The sequence below is a fragment of the Taeniopygia guttata genome, chromosome 18, assembly GCF_048771995.1.
Source record: "Taeniopygia guttata chromosome 18, bTaeGut7.mat, whole genome shotgun sequence".
NCBI classification, from domain to species: domain Eukaryota; kingdom Metazoa; phylum Chordata; class Aves; order Passeriformes; family Estrildidae; genus Taeniopygia; species Taeniopygia guttata.
In genome coordinates, this window is record NC_133043.1 from 10,529,200 (window position 1) to 10,540,382 (window position 11,183).

Consider the following 11,183-nt stretch of genomic DNA (forward strand, 5'->3'; position numbering starts at 1 on the left):
AACGGGGCCGGGGAGCACCGGGGCGGGAGAGGGGAACGGGGCTGGGGAGCGCTGGGGGGGGGGAGAGGGGAACGGGGCCAGGGCCGGGGAGCGCCGGGGCGGGAGCGGGAACGGGAACGGAGCCGGGGAGCACCGGGGCGGGAACGGGGCCGGGGAGCGCCGGGGCGGGAACGGGGCTGGGAACGGGAACAGTGCTGGGGAGCACCGGGGCGGGAGCGGGGAACGGGGCCGGAGAGCACCGGGGCGGGAGCGGGAATGGGGCTGGGAATGGGAATGGGGCTGGGGGGGAGCGCCCGGGCGGGAGCGGGAGCCCCGGCCTGGCTCCCGAGGGTGGCCCGGCCGAGCCGGGTTCCGGCTGGCAGCGGTGCCGGGGCCGGCGGTGCCGGGGCCGGCGGTGCTCGGGGCCGGCGGTGCCCGGGGCCGGCGGTGCTCGGGGCCGGCGGTGCTCGGGGCCGGCGGTGCTCGGGGCCGGCGGTGCTCGGGCCGGCCGCAGCTCATCCCGCGGCCCCGCAGGGATGGAGCAGCACCGGGGGAGCTGTGGGGGACTGCGGTTTAATCGCCATTGTCTCAACTCAGTCAGGGAGGAGATGGCAACACGCTTCCTCCTCCCAGTCTGGGAGCTGTAGGAGCCTTTCTGCGAGCATTCGGCACAGACTGACCCGGGTGAATTCACCCACCCGGCCATCGCTCCATCCCGGCCTGGCACGGGAGAGCACAGCAAAACGCCTTGGCTTTGCTGGCACATAAACCTGCACATGGGATCATTTACTCCGCTCGAAATCGAGATTACTGCGGCCAGGCTGCTTGGCGGAGATAAACTGATGAACTGGCTGGTGGGGTTTCCCATCTCTGTGCCCTAATCTTACCTACTCAAACCTATTTTTGCCAAGCAAGGGTTATTTCACTAAGTGAAGGGACCATGTCAAACATATTCTGTAAGGTGAACGTGGTGTTGCCTTGTGCAGTACAAATCAGGGCATGAATTAGGAGAATATTATTATTATTAGAATTCTATTTATGCTATTCTTCTAATCTAATATCTTGTTTACAGTGGGAGTTTGAACAGTTCCAGCCCTCAACAAAAGCGATTAGTAGAGGCACACCAAGGCAAACCACAGGTTTAGACAAATAAACCATACTCAATGTCAACACCTTTCATGGTAGTTCTGAGGCAGACAGGATCTGCTGGCAGCTGTGCCATGGTTTGTAAGTCTTTCCAAGCTAAGCATGTCTCCTCTGCCAGGTAACCACCTCCAGCACAGGAAGTGTGAGTGTCACAGCTTGACTGCATGTCAGGCTCAGTCTGACTGTTGATGGCTCTCTGTCCCCTTCACCAGCTGTTCCCTGGTGCCAGCAGTGAGCAAAGGATGAGGTGGAAACAGTTTTGTATACTGCTGTGGCAAGACCTGTCCCTCAGTTTCTGTAGTTCCATTACAGAATAAGCTCTTCCAATACAAATTGCAGATTTTGTTCTTCAACAAGGGCTTGTTTGCTGATAGGACAGGTGAGGCTGGGCCAGAAGACTTCTGCAAAGAGCTGCTCAGCTTTTTTGAAAAAGGAGGGCAGAGCTTGATGCTGGAAAGGAGAGCTCCTGAAATGCAGAGCCAAGTTCCCTAAGAAATACTCCCATTCATCTCAGTGAGCTATCACTGTTAATATGTTGGTATAATCTGTCATCCAATTTAGCAGTATCACTGTTAATAGTTTCCTATTGCCTATGTTATCTGTTAATCCAAAAGGAGCAAAGTTTGAGGACGCTGCTGAAGAGCCCAGACCTGCACACAGCTGCATTTCAGCAGCTGAAGTGCCAGCAGTATCCCAATATCCTGCCTTCGTACTGAGGTAGGGCTTGTGGTGATGCAGCTGCCTTCCTGCTCAGTACCACACACCCATCCTTGCATTCCTCTGCAATTGCCCAGTAATTTGCACTTTCATGTTGTAGAAATGTTCTGGAACGTGTGATTTGTACACCATGACTGGAAGGCTGGCTGCTTTGTGGTTCTGGCAAAAAACTGGGCTGACTCCTGTAAAATGAGGTACACACAGAGGTGTTATCTTGTCTCCATCTCCTCTCATTCCCTCTGCTCCTCTTTGACTCTTTCTTCTGCCTTCTCCCAAGCCACTGTCATTTTCATTTCCTTCCCTGCTGCCTTGGACATTTGATCCTAGACTCTACTTGCAGATGTGTCACAGAGTTTTTCTCCTCACTGTTTTCAAAGCTCAAAGCCTGTTTTTCCACCTTTGTTCTGTGGACACAGATCTCAAACCAGTGTAACTTCCTGTTGCTAGAGCATCAAAGATACACAAATACAAGATACAGTAAAAAAAAAAAAATTCTGTTCAGACTTGTTTACTTTGAATAAAAATAAGAACATTCATATCATGAAGCTTGACTGAGTGGAACCAGGTTAAGGATGCTCCAACCATCATGACAGTGGCGATGAAACAAAGATTTTTTTACTAGAAGTCAGTGTCTATTAAGGAGAACACTAAATTACTCAGCACAGGTGTTGTTAAAGCAGTCCTGACCAATAACATATTTTTAATACCAGTGACTCAGAACTCATCTCTGTAATTGTTTTTGATGATAAAATGATTCAGCATGCCCTAAAAACATGGCAATAAAAGAAACCCCTTATTACAGACCAAGGAACCATTAAGTCTAAATCCTAAAAATTGGCATTCAGCATACAAGATTAAGGAAGCAAAAACCTTGTTAGTTTGGTTACTCTTATTTACAAAATAGGAGAAAACAGAACCTTCAAATACCTTAAGTAGTTTTGATTAAAAACATTCTTAAGACTAGAAATATGTCATTGTGCACTCAGCCAGAAATGCATTTTAATAAATGAGTCAGGGTTACAAGAAGGATGAAAAACTTTTCTTACTGATTGCATCCTTTCTGTGGGGCCCAGTCATGTAGTGTCACTGGAAGGAGGAACATGCTGAAGATGAACAGCCAAGGGCTGATTAATAAGACATTTAACCTATTATTTTTTTCATGGGACAAAGAGCCTGTAGTTCTGTAAGGTATCTGTAAAATGAGTGTCCAAAATGAACCAGGCAATCCCAGTCTGATACCCAACAGACACCCATTTGGTACCTCATAGGTGTTTGCATAGCAAATCTGTTACTAATTACAATTCTTGACACTCAGGAGTACATGGGCTGTGTTGTTTGCCCTTATTAGTTTTAGGCCAGATTGTACCTATGTACAATCTCCTGCCCGCCCTTCACAAGCACTGTCTACTTGTCTAGAGGTGGAAGGGTTTGTACTCCTGGACTATTGATGAGCATTAAACTGTCACATAAACACATACTGAATTCTGAGACAGACATTAAATATCTGTATAGAATTATGCAAAGAAGGATGCAGAGGTAGGGTCTGTAGTTTTCTCTGCATTGCAAAATTGTCCCAGGTTTTACAAATCCATCAAATGAGTAGGCAGGCTCTGAAAGCTTCCTTTTCCCCACCCAAGATGAAAAGTGTAATTGCCACTGGGATGCCAGAGGTGAATGAGATTCTGTCAGGAGGTTATATTGATAAAAGTAAACATCCTGCACAAAAGCTGAGTTTCTTTTGGCTTCTTGATGAGCTCTTATTACAAGCCTGCACAATAGCCAGTCCCCTGATTTGTTAAACAGATAACAGAGAAGCAGTTCCTCAGTTGCCAAAATGGATGTATTAGTGACAAGACACGGCTGATGCTCCCAGCTACTCACTTTTGGAACTGGCAGTGGTGATGGAGCGGCTTCAGAGGCAGGAGAGCAGGACACCATGGCTCAGGAGGCAATTAAATGTGCTGGGGAGGGAGCAGAGCAGCACAGCCCTAGTGAGGCACAGGAAATGGGCTTGGCAGGTGAAACTCCACTCCCACTCTACGCTGGGGAGTAAATTAAGCATTTGCGGTAAATAAGGGGGAGAAAAGTACCCTTCTGCTTTATTTTGACTTCATAATAAACAAAATATGAGGATTTAGCCTTCCTGTCTTAGGAGTGTGCATGATAATGGAGGAAGGTGGTGGTTTCATTAAGGTTTGATTTAGAAGCTTTAGTGGTAAAGCTCTTTCCTTTTCTTGAATTTAGAGAAACAGGGTTTGGGCTTTGTTAGCATGTTCAAGGACATGTGGCAGCAGAACTACCCTGTGAAAAGTTTATGCTTTGTGTCCTGCAGACAGCGTGGCTGCAGCTTTTTATTTCCCTTGCTACAAGCTGACCCAGATTTCTGCTTTGACAGTCTTTTTGAGCACAGTGAGGAGAGGCATTGCTTCTGGAAATGCATGTCAATGGTCTTGTGCAATGAACATCTCTCCCTCCCTCAGCCTTCCCCCAGTCTAATTAATAAGGTCAGCCCACTGAAGGCAGGCTTATAAATAGCTTTCCAAACACTAATGGAATTAGTTCTGGCCAGGACAACTTTTCCAGGGTGACACAGGTATCGAAGAAGGGCTTGTTCCTTGGCATAGACAGCCACTTACAGCAGGAAATGTTGAAATGTAAACATTTCCCAGCTCTTGCTGCCAGTGCTAAAGCTGAAATGGGATTACAGCAGTGCTGCTCACATCGTAGAAAGAATTCCTGCAAGTGAAACAAGGGATTTTAGAGGGATGGGCCTTGTATTATATTACATTAGTCTGGATAGTGAAATGTCAAATTCTGCTGAAGGTTTCTCGTTTGTCACTATTTCTGAGGAAAGTGTATTTTTTATGTCCCACAAACCCACTAGATTTTGTGAGGATAATAAACAGTTACCATGGGGAATAAAATCAAAGTACTTCCAGTCGATAGGAATCTTTACTATGACAGCAATTAATGGGAAAGGAATAGCACAGCTATAAACTCTCAAAAGAGAGTGATGATTGAAAATTGACTATTTAAATCCTCAGTGAATGGAGCCATTGAACCTCTTAAAAAGCAATGGCAAATTATTAACATTTAAAATCTGGCATGAGACTGGAATTTTATAATGAAAATAAAACCTAAATGCATCATAGAAAATGTAAGCTCTGATTGTTTAAAAAACTTGAACCAAAATGTAAAGAGAATGTATCTGATTCAGGAACTTCAAATCAATAAGCATGAATTTCCTGAAAATATGAGACAAACATGAAATTATAATATGATTATCTATGTAACTAATGAAGTTTAATTACAGTAGAATAATGGAGAAGCATTTATTTCACAGTCTCTTCTATTTGTTCTATCTTCACGGTCTGTTCTTCTCTTTGGCCTGTGTATTGCAATAGTCCTGCCATGTATTGCATTTCCAGTAAACAAAAGGACATTTCAAAGATTTCAAAATGCTTATTGGAAAAAACGGATGAAGGTCAAATTTTGTATTAATTCATCATTTCAATCAAATTCCTTGCTGTTGCATGTTTTGAATATAACCTTCTTCTTAAATGAAGGAGCTGACACGAGGGCAGGAGGTGCTTCATGTAACTCAGAAAAGATCACTTCTTTAGAGGAGAGAAAAGCAGCACTTTTCAGTTTCTGAAATGGCCTTGGACCAGCTGCACAAATTCTGAGTCATCAGATGAATCAAGTCTGTTAAGGACTGCAGAGAACTTTTGCTTCAAAAAATGCAGAAGCATCCTGCTTTCAGATATTGATTCTGTAGTGCTTCCTTTGGGAAGCTTTAGTCATAAAGGTGCCAGATTTCAAGGCGTTTTTAGAAATAAAAAATGTGAGGGGTTTTGCTTTTAGTAATTGTACCATAAAAAAGATGGTGGCCCACAGCCCTTGGAACATCTATCAGTTTCTCTAGCAGAAATCAGTATGGAATTTTGGCTGACAGGCAAAGAGTGAGTGATTAAAAGTAAAATTCACTCATAAAGAGAATTTTATATGAAAGGCCAAATCAGGACAACCTGACTCAGGAGCTAAGCAGCTGCCATTGCCTTCAGCTCCAGACTGGAGAACATCTGAAAAATCACAGTTCAGTTTCTTAAATCAAAGGGATAAGGGTCATGAGGATCTGTGTTGTAGGAAGTCTACAAGAGAGAATAAAGAATTACTCTACTGTATTATAACAATTTATCCTCTCAGTGTCATTAGAGCCTAAGAGATGAGGTCTCTCACCCCATCCTCCAGTTGTCTCAATATTGTGGCCTGCAAAGAAAAGCCCTAGCTGTACACCATCCTTTTGGGAAAAAAAAGACCATTTCCCCCTTTTCTCAGATGTAGGATTTTATCACCCAAAAGTGAAGGCTTTTGAAGATTTTTTTTTAGCAATGTGTTACCCATGCAGAACTAAATTATTTCTCTTTGGACCCAATATTTTAATATATACCCAAATTCTTCTCTTTTCAGAAGTAAATGAAAAAAACCTCACCCTTGTACCAAAGCCAAAATAAAGCAGTTCTATGTTTGAATCCCGGTCCACAGTGGACCATCTTTAACTGATGTTTATAGCATCAACAAACAAAATCTTTTCCCCTTCTTTCTTCTCCCCATCACTGGGGTGAAGAAAGGAGAGGAAAATGACCTGGGAATGTGTCTGCCATCCAGTCTTAATGTGCCAGTCACTCTTAATTCCTCTCTGACATCACAATCAATGAAGGGAAATAAGCTGTTACATAACGGGGCTGACACAAAATCCATTTAAGTTAACGGAAAGACGCTCATTGTTTCCTATCAGCCCCGGGTCAGGCCAGAGTGAACAGAGTGGGTGGAATTTAGCCTGTCATTTTTCATCTCAGAGGAAATTATTCCTACATCCCTTTTGGACTGCTTAGAGATTTTAAACATATTTAGCAGAAGAAAACAGATTGATTTCTTGTCAGTTGTTAAATGGTTGAAATTTTACTCTGGTTGGATCGTCTCTCAGTTTAAAATGATACTTAGTTTTCTCAATAGTTAAAAAAAAACCCAAAAAAACACAAATATAGAAGGAGAGAAAGATCAAGGTGGGTGTAAGTCAGTGAAACTGAAGAGGTACCTGACTGCCCTGTGCAGGTCATGAAGCATCATCTGCACAGGATCTCAGCCTCGCTGGCAGGGGCTACACAGGGCCTGTGAACTCACCCTGCCCTTCCTGCCAGCGAGCTGACAGCCTCTCAGTGTTATTTATTTTAGGTTTCCTACATACATTTGGGGAGGGAGAAAACATCTGTATTCCAATGCACAGTGTTGTCTCAGGTCTTCTAGGTTTTGTAAACAGATTTAATAAAATATGAGTCAATTTTTTTCTATTGCTCCAAATGTTTACAAATATCATTCAGAAGCAAAATGAACCTGTTCTTTAATATAGCCCAACAAACATCAGATGCACTGTCCCTACTGTGTCTCCCACTCTGAATAATGCTTGGGAACAGGGAGCAGAGTGCCCGGCAGGGACAAGAGGCTCTGAGTGATTGTCTAACTTGCAATTCCCCCGGTAAGTTTAGAGATTGTTTTTGCCGTGTTTCTGCAGAAATAACTTCTGTTATTTAAGGACAAAAGTCAGAATGTTCTGTTTCTTGGTTATGATATGTTACAAAGAGTAAAGGGAGTTTCACCATGTCCCTTCTGAACAGCAGGAAACTCTTGGGATATATCATTTAGTTGCTGATGGCCAAGCCAAGTTGCTGAGAGGTCAGAGGACTTGCAAGAAATAGAGACATCAAGAAGTTTAATTCCAGTGCAAATTTATCTACTCTGCTCCAAAGAGTGATTGCAAAATAACTGTTACTGCTGCTGGCAAGCTTTGTGAGGCCTTACGTCCACCATCCACTTAGTTCTGTCTGTCCTTGAGTTCGAGTTATAAATTGTGTTATCTTCGATGGAAGGGATGAGTTTTCAGACAGACTCTGACCTGACTTCTCTTTCTGCTGTGGTGGATGAAAGTCTACAGCATTCCAGTGATATTACTGAGGGATTGGACTCACACAAATGAGACTCTGACCCCTCACATAATTGCTGGAAGGACTAAAGGGGGAAAAACCTTTGATACTTGGGAAGTTTTTAGGAGCCATTTGGAAAGCAATTGGGTAAACAACAATACAGAGGGGGCACAGGAGTCCCTCAACTTGTTTTTAAAATCCCCCAGACAGCAGAATCCTGTCCTCCAGATTCCTGGGTCTTGAGGCTCAGTAGCAATATTTATAAGGAGAGGCTGGTTGAAGAAAATCAAGAAATAAACAGACAATGCCCCTAATGAAGAGCTGAAATAGAGATTTTTGTAAGCACGGATTATGTCTTTCCAGAAACTGTTCCTTCCCTGGGGCTGTCACATCCAAGCTGCCTCTGGCTGCCCACAGAGGGGAGTGGGGATGACCCTTGCCAGGGTCTAACCTTGAGTGGGGATGACCCTCGCCAGGGCCTAACCTTGCTCTGCTGCACGGGGCGTCACAGCCTCTTATCTGTTGCTTGTGGGTGCTAAATTGCAAGGCCACATTTTTGGGAACAGAACCAGAGCCTTGGAGGAAGGCCATGCTTTCCAAGTGTGTTTCCTCAGGCGCTCCCCCAGCGCTGGGGCCGCGGTGCTGGCAGGGGATCAGAGCCCCGGAGTTCCTGCGCTGTGCTCCGGCTGCTCCTCCGGCTGCGGTCACAGCACTCCCCTCCTCTCTGGATGGCTTCAGCAGGGTCAGTTTTATAAACTGCAGGGCAAGATACAGCCCTGGTGTGAGAGTGGGGCTGGGCAGGGCACAGGGCTGCTCGTGCCCCACACAAACCACCGTGGTGGCATCTGCCCTCGGCCGACCCCGCTGGCAGCTGTGCCCTGTCCTGTGCCCACGGCTCATTTCAAACAGCCTCACATCTGATAGAAACAGGAACAGTGGCTTCTGAACCGCCTCCCATTCTTTGGAACTTTACAGGAGTCTTGGAATAGCATTTTACTTAAATTCTAGAAGAAGACAACCCCAAAACTATTAGCAACCTGGCAGTAGAAAAACCTCTGTGGAGGTTTAGTCAAAATGACAAAAGTCTCTATCCAAAATTTATAAAGGCATTTTCAGTTTTTCAGTGGAAGTCCAAATTCCCATGTTTTGTCAGTAGAGCTGTACTGGGTACATTTGCACTAGCATTGACCATTTAAAAGCCCCTTAGTGCCCTTAGAGACAAAAAGGAGAATCCTTCCTTTCAGGAAAGATGCCCCTTAGCAGAGCAGAGGAGATACTCCAGAGGAATTAACCTCTTCCCTTTTGTTCTTGAGTTTTGAGGGAGGCAAAGGCTCAATTTTTGGATGGTGACATTAATCCCACACAAACTGAGCAATAGGCTGTGCCCCTGCTTGCAACTCCTGCAACATGGAAGGTTAAAATAAATGGTTGTTAAACTCCAGGCTGGATAGTGCATGACACATTAGTGCTGCTTTTAGTCATCAATATATTCCTATTTAAAGATGACTGAGACTTTTAAGTCTGATGATTATTCATATTAAAAGTGTTTCTTTTCATTTGAGATTTTATGCTGTCATGGAGACATCTCCATAATTAAAAGTGTGCTTGACTCTTTCTGTCTCCAGTTAAATAGACATTAATGGGAACCTACCAAAAACAACTGCCAGAAATATTCCTGCACTTTAATTTAAAAATATTAATATCAAATTACAGTGATGATAAAAGTCCAATATGAGATCACTAAAGGGAATGAAGGCTAAATGGTTTTTCAATTATCCAAAGTAGTTTGTTCAAACTGCTCTTTTTCTCACAGTTTTTCTGTAGTCACAGCAGAGACCTATTCTCCACTGCATGAGGAGGGGTTTAAAATTAAACATTTTTAAGCACAAAACCTCTCCACTTATAAAAGAGTAGTATTGAAGTTGCAAAATCAAAGACCTTAATATTAGGGAGCACCAAAATGCAAGCCAAGTCTGTCTTAGCCTGTCTCTGTCAAATATTGCACACTATTTAATGCCATAATGAAACAGTATTTTTCCTGTGGGAAAAAATCGCACAACTGAATGGACTATGTTCACTTTGGGAGCAGCTACTCAATATTTCATTTCTCAATATGTGGCATAAAGTTTAATCCAAGCTGGGAGGGAGAGATCTTACACACTGCAGTCTTGATAATCAGATCTGATCCTTAGTAATTTACAGAGCAGCCCTAAGCTAACCTGGGCACTGAATCCACATGCTAAAATTTTCCTGTGATTTTTTTTTGTCTTTAGAATTTTCTTTCCCTACAGTAAGAACAAATCACCTGCTGCAGTGCCTGCAGGAGGGAACTGCCTCACTGAGTAAACAACCATGGCTTGATCCTGCTTTCCCAGCGAGCAGATGGATGCTTGGCATTACCTGAGGCATAGATGGTATTGTACCACTGACTGGAGATCCCAAAGGTGCTCTTTTTACACTTCCCACGCCAAAGCTCTTCCCTGTGCAGGAGCATTTCCATCCCTGTGCAGGAGGATTTCCATCCTTGCAGCATTGCTCTGTCATGACTTTGCCTCTGTTCCAGGGCTGAGCTACACCTTACACAAGCTGCAGACCAAGCTGGAGGCCCATAACGCAACCAAAATTGGATCAATTCTTTTGTGACAAGTGAGTGGGACCTTAAATGGGTATGTTGTTTGTACTCATCCCTTTGCTGCTAAGGAGCAGAGAACAAATATTTGTACAACTCCCTTCACAAATCCAGTTCACATAAACCCTCTGCCCTCCCTGCAATAAAAAGCTGCCAAAAAAGATTGGCTGTTCATTAAATTTTGCTGCAGGTGATTAATGTGGCTGCCTCCAAAAGCAGTCCTGCCCTCAAGACTGAACATGGCCTGGCAGGAGTGACCCAGCAGTTCTGACTGGCTTGGAGGGCAGATCCTCAGCCTCTCTTGGGAGCTGTGACTCCAGTGCAGCCAGGGCTGCTCTCTGGACATTTATTCCAGCTGATTAGCTGTACAGCTTTACGTCCCAAATCCTGCTTTTTAGCCTCAAATGTGAAAACGCAAGCCAAGCAGCTCAGAGTCTCTGCTTTGGTCACAATTTACCCACTGCAGCAAGGGCTTGCTGGAGGAGGGTTGGAGAACAACATCATGAAGATGTGTCTGCTCCAGCTGGAAATTTCTGCACAGTTCCCAGCTTGGAGGGGAATGGGACAGAGGAGGTGGCAAAGCTGCTTGTATTTGTTGTCAAAAATGGGAATGCTAGCAGGGGCCACAGCCTGAGCTAAGCCTGTGGGAATGTGGGCAGCCACTCTGCATGCCTGCCCAGGGAGCTGTGCCAGCTCACCTCCACCCTGACCTCACACAGCCCCTGGTATTC

General features: G+C 44.6%; 1 long non-coding RNA gene across 1 annotated transcript; it reads left to right on the forward strand.

Annotated features, from left to right (window-relative positions):
- Positions 1-418: 418 nt before the first annotated feature.
- LOC115497649 (uncharacterized) lies at positions 419-2,607 on the forward strand. The gene is made up of 3 exons (XR_003963213.4): positions 419-1,638; positions 1,740-1,842; positions 1,943-2,607. It is a non-coding gene; the product is annotated as an uncharacterized lncRNA (long non-coding RNA).
- The last annotated feature ends 8,576 nt before the right edge of the window (positions 2,608-11,183 follow it).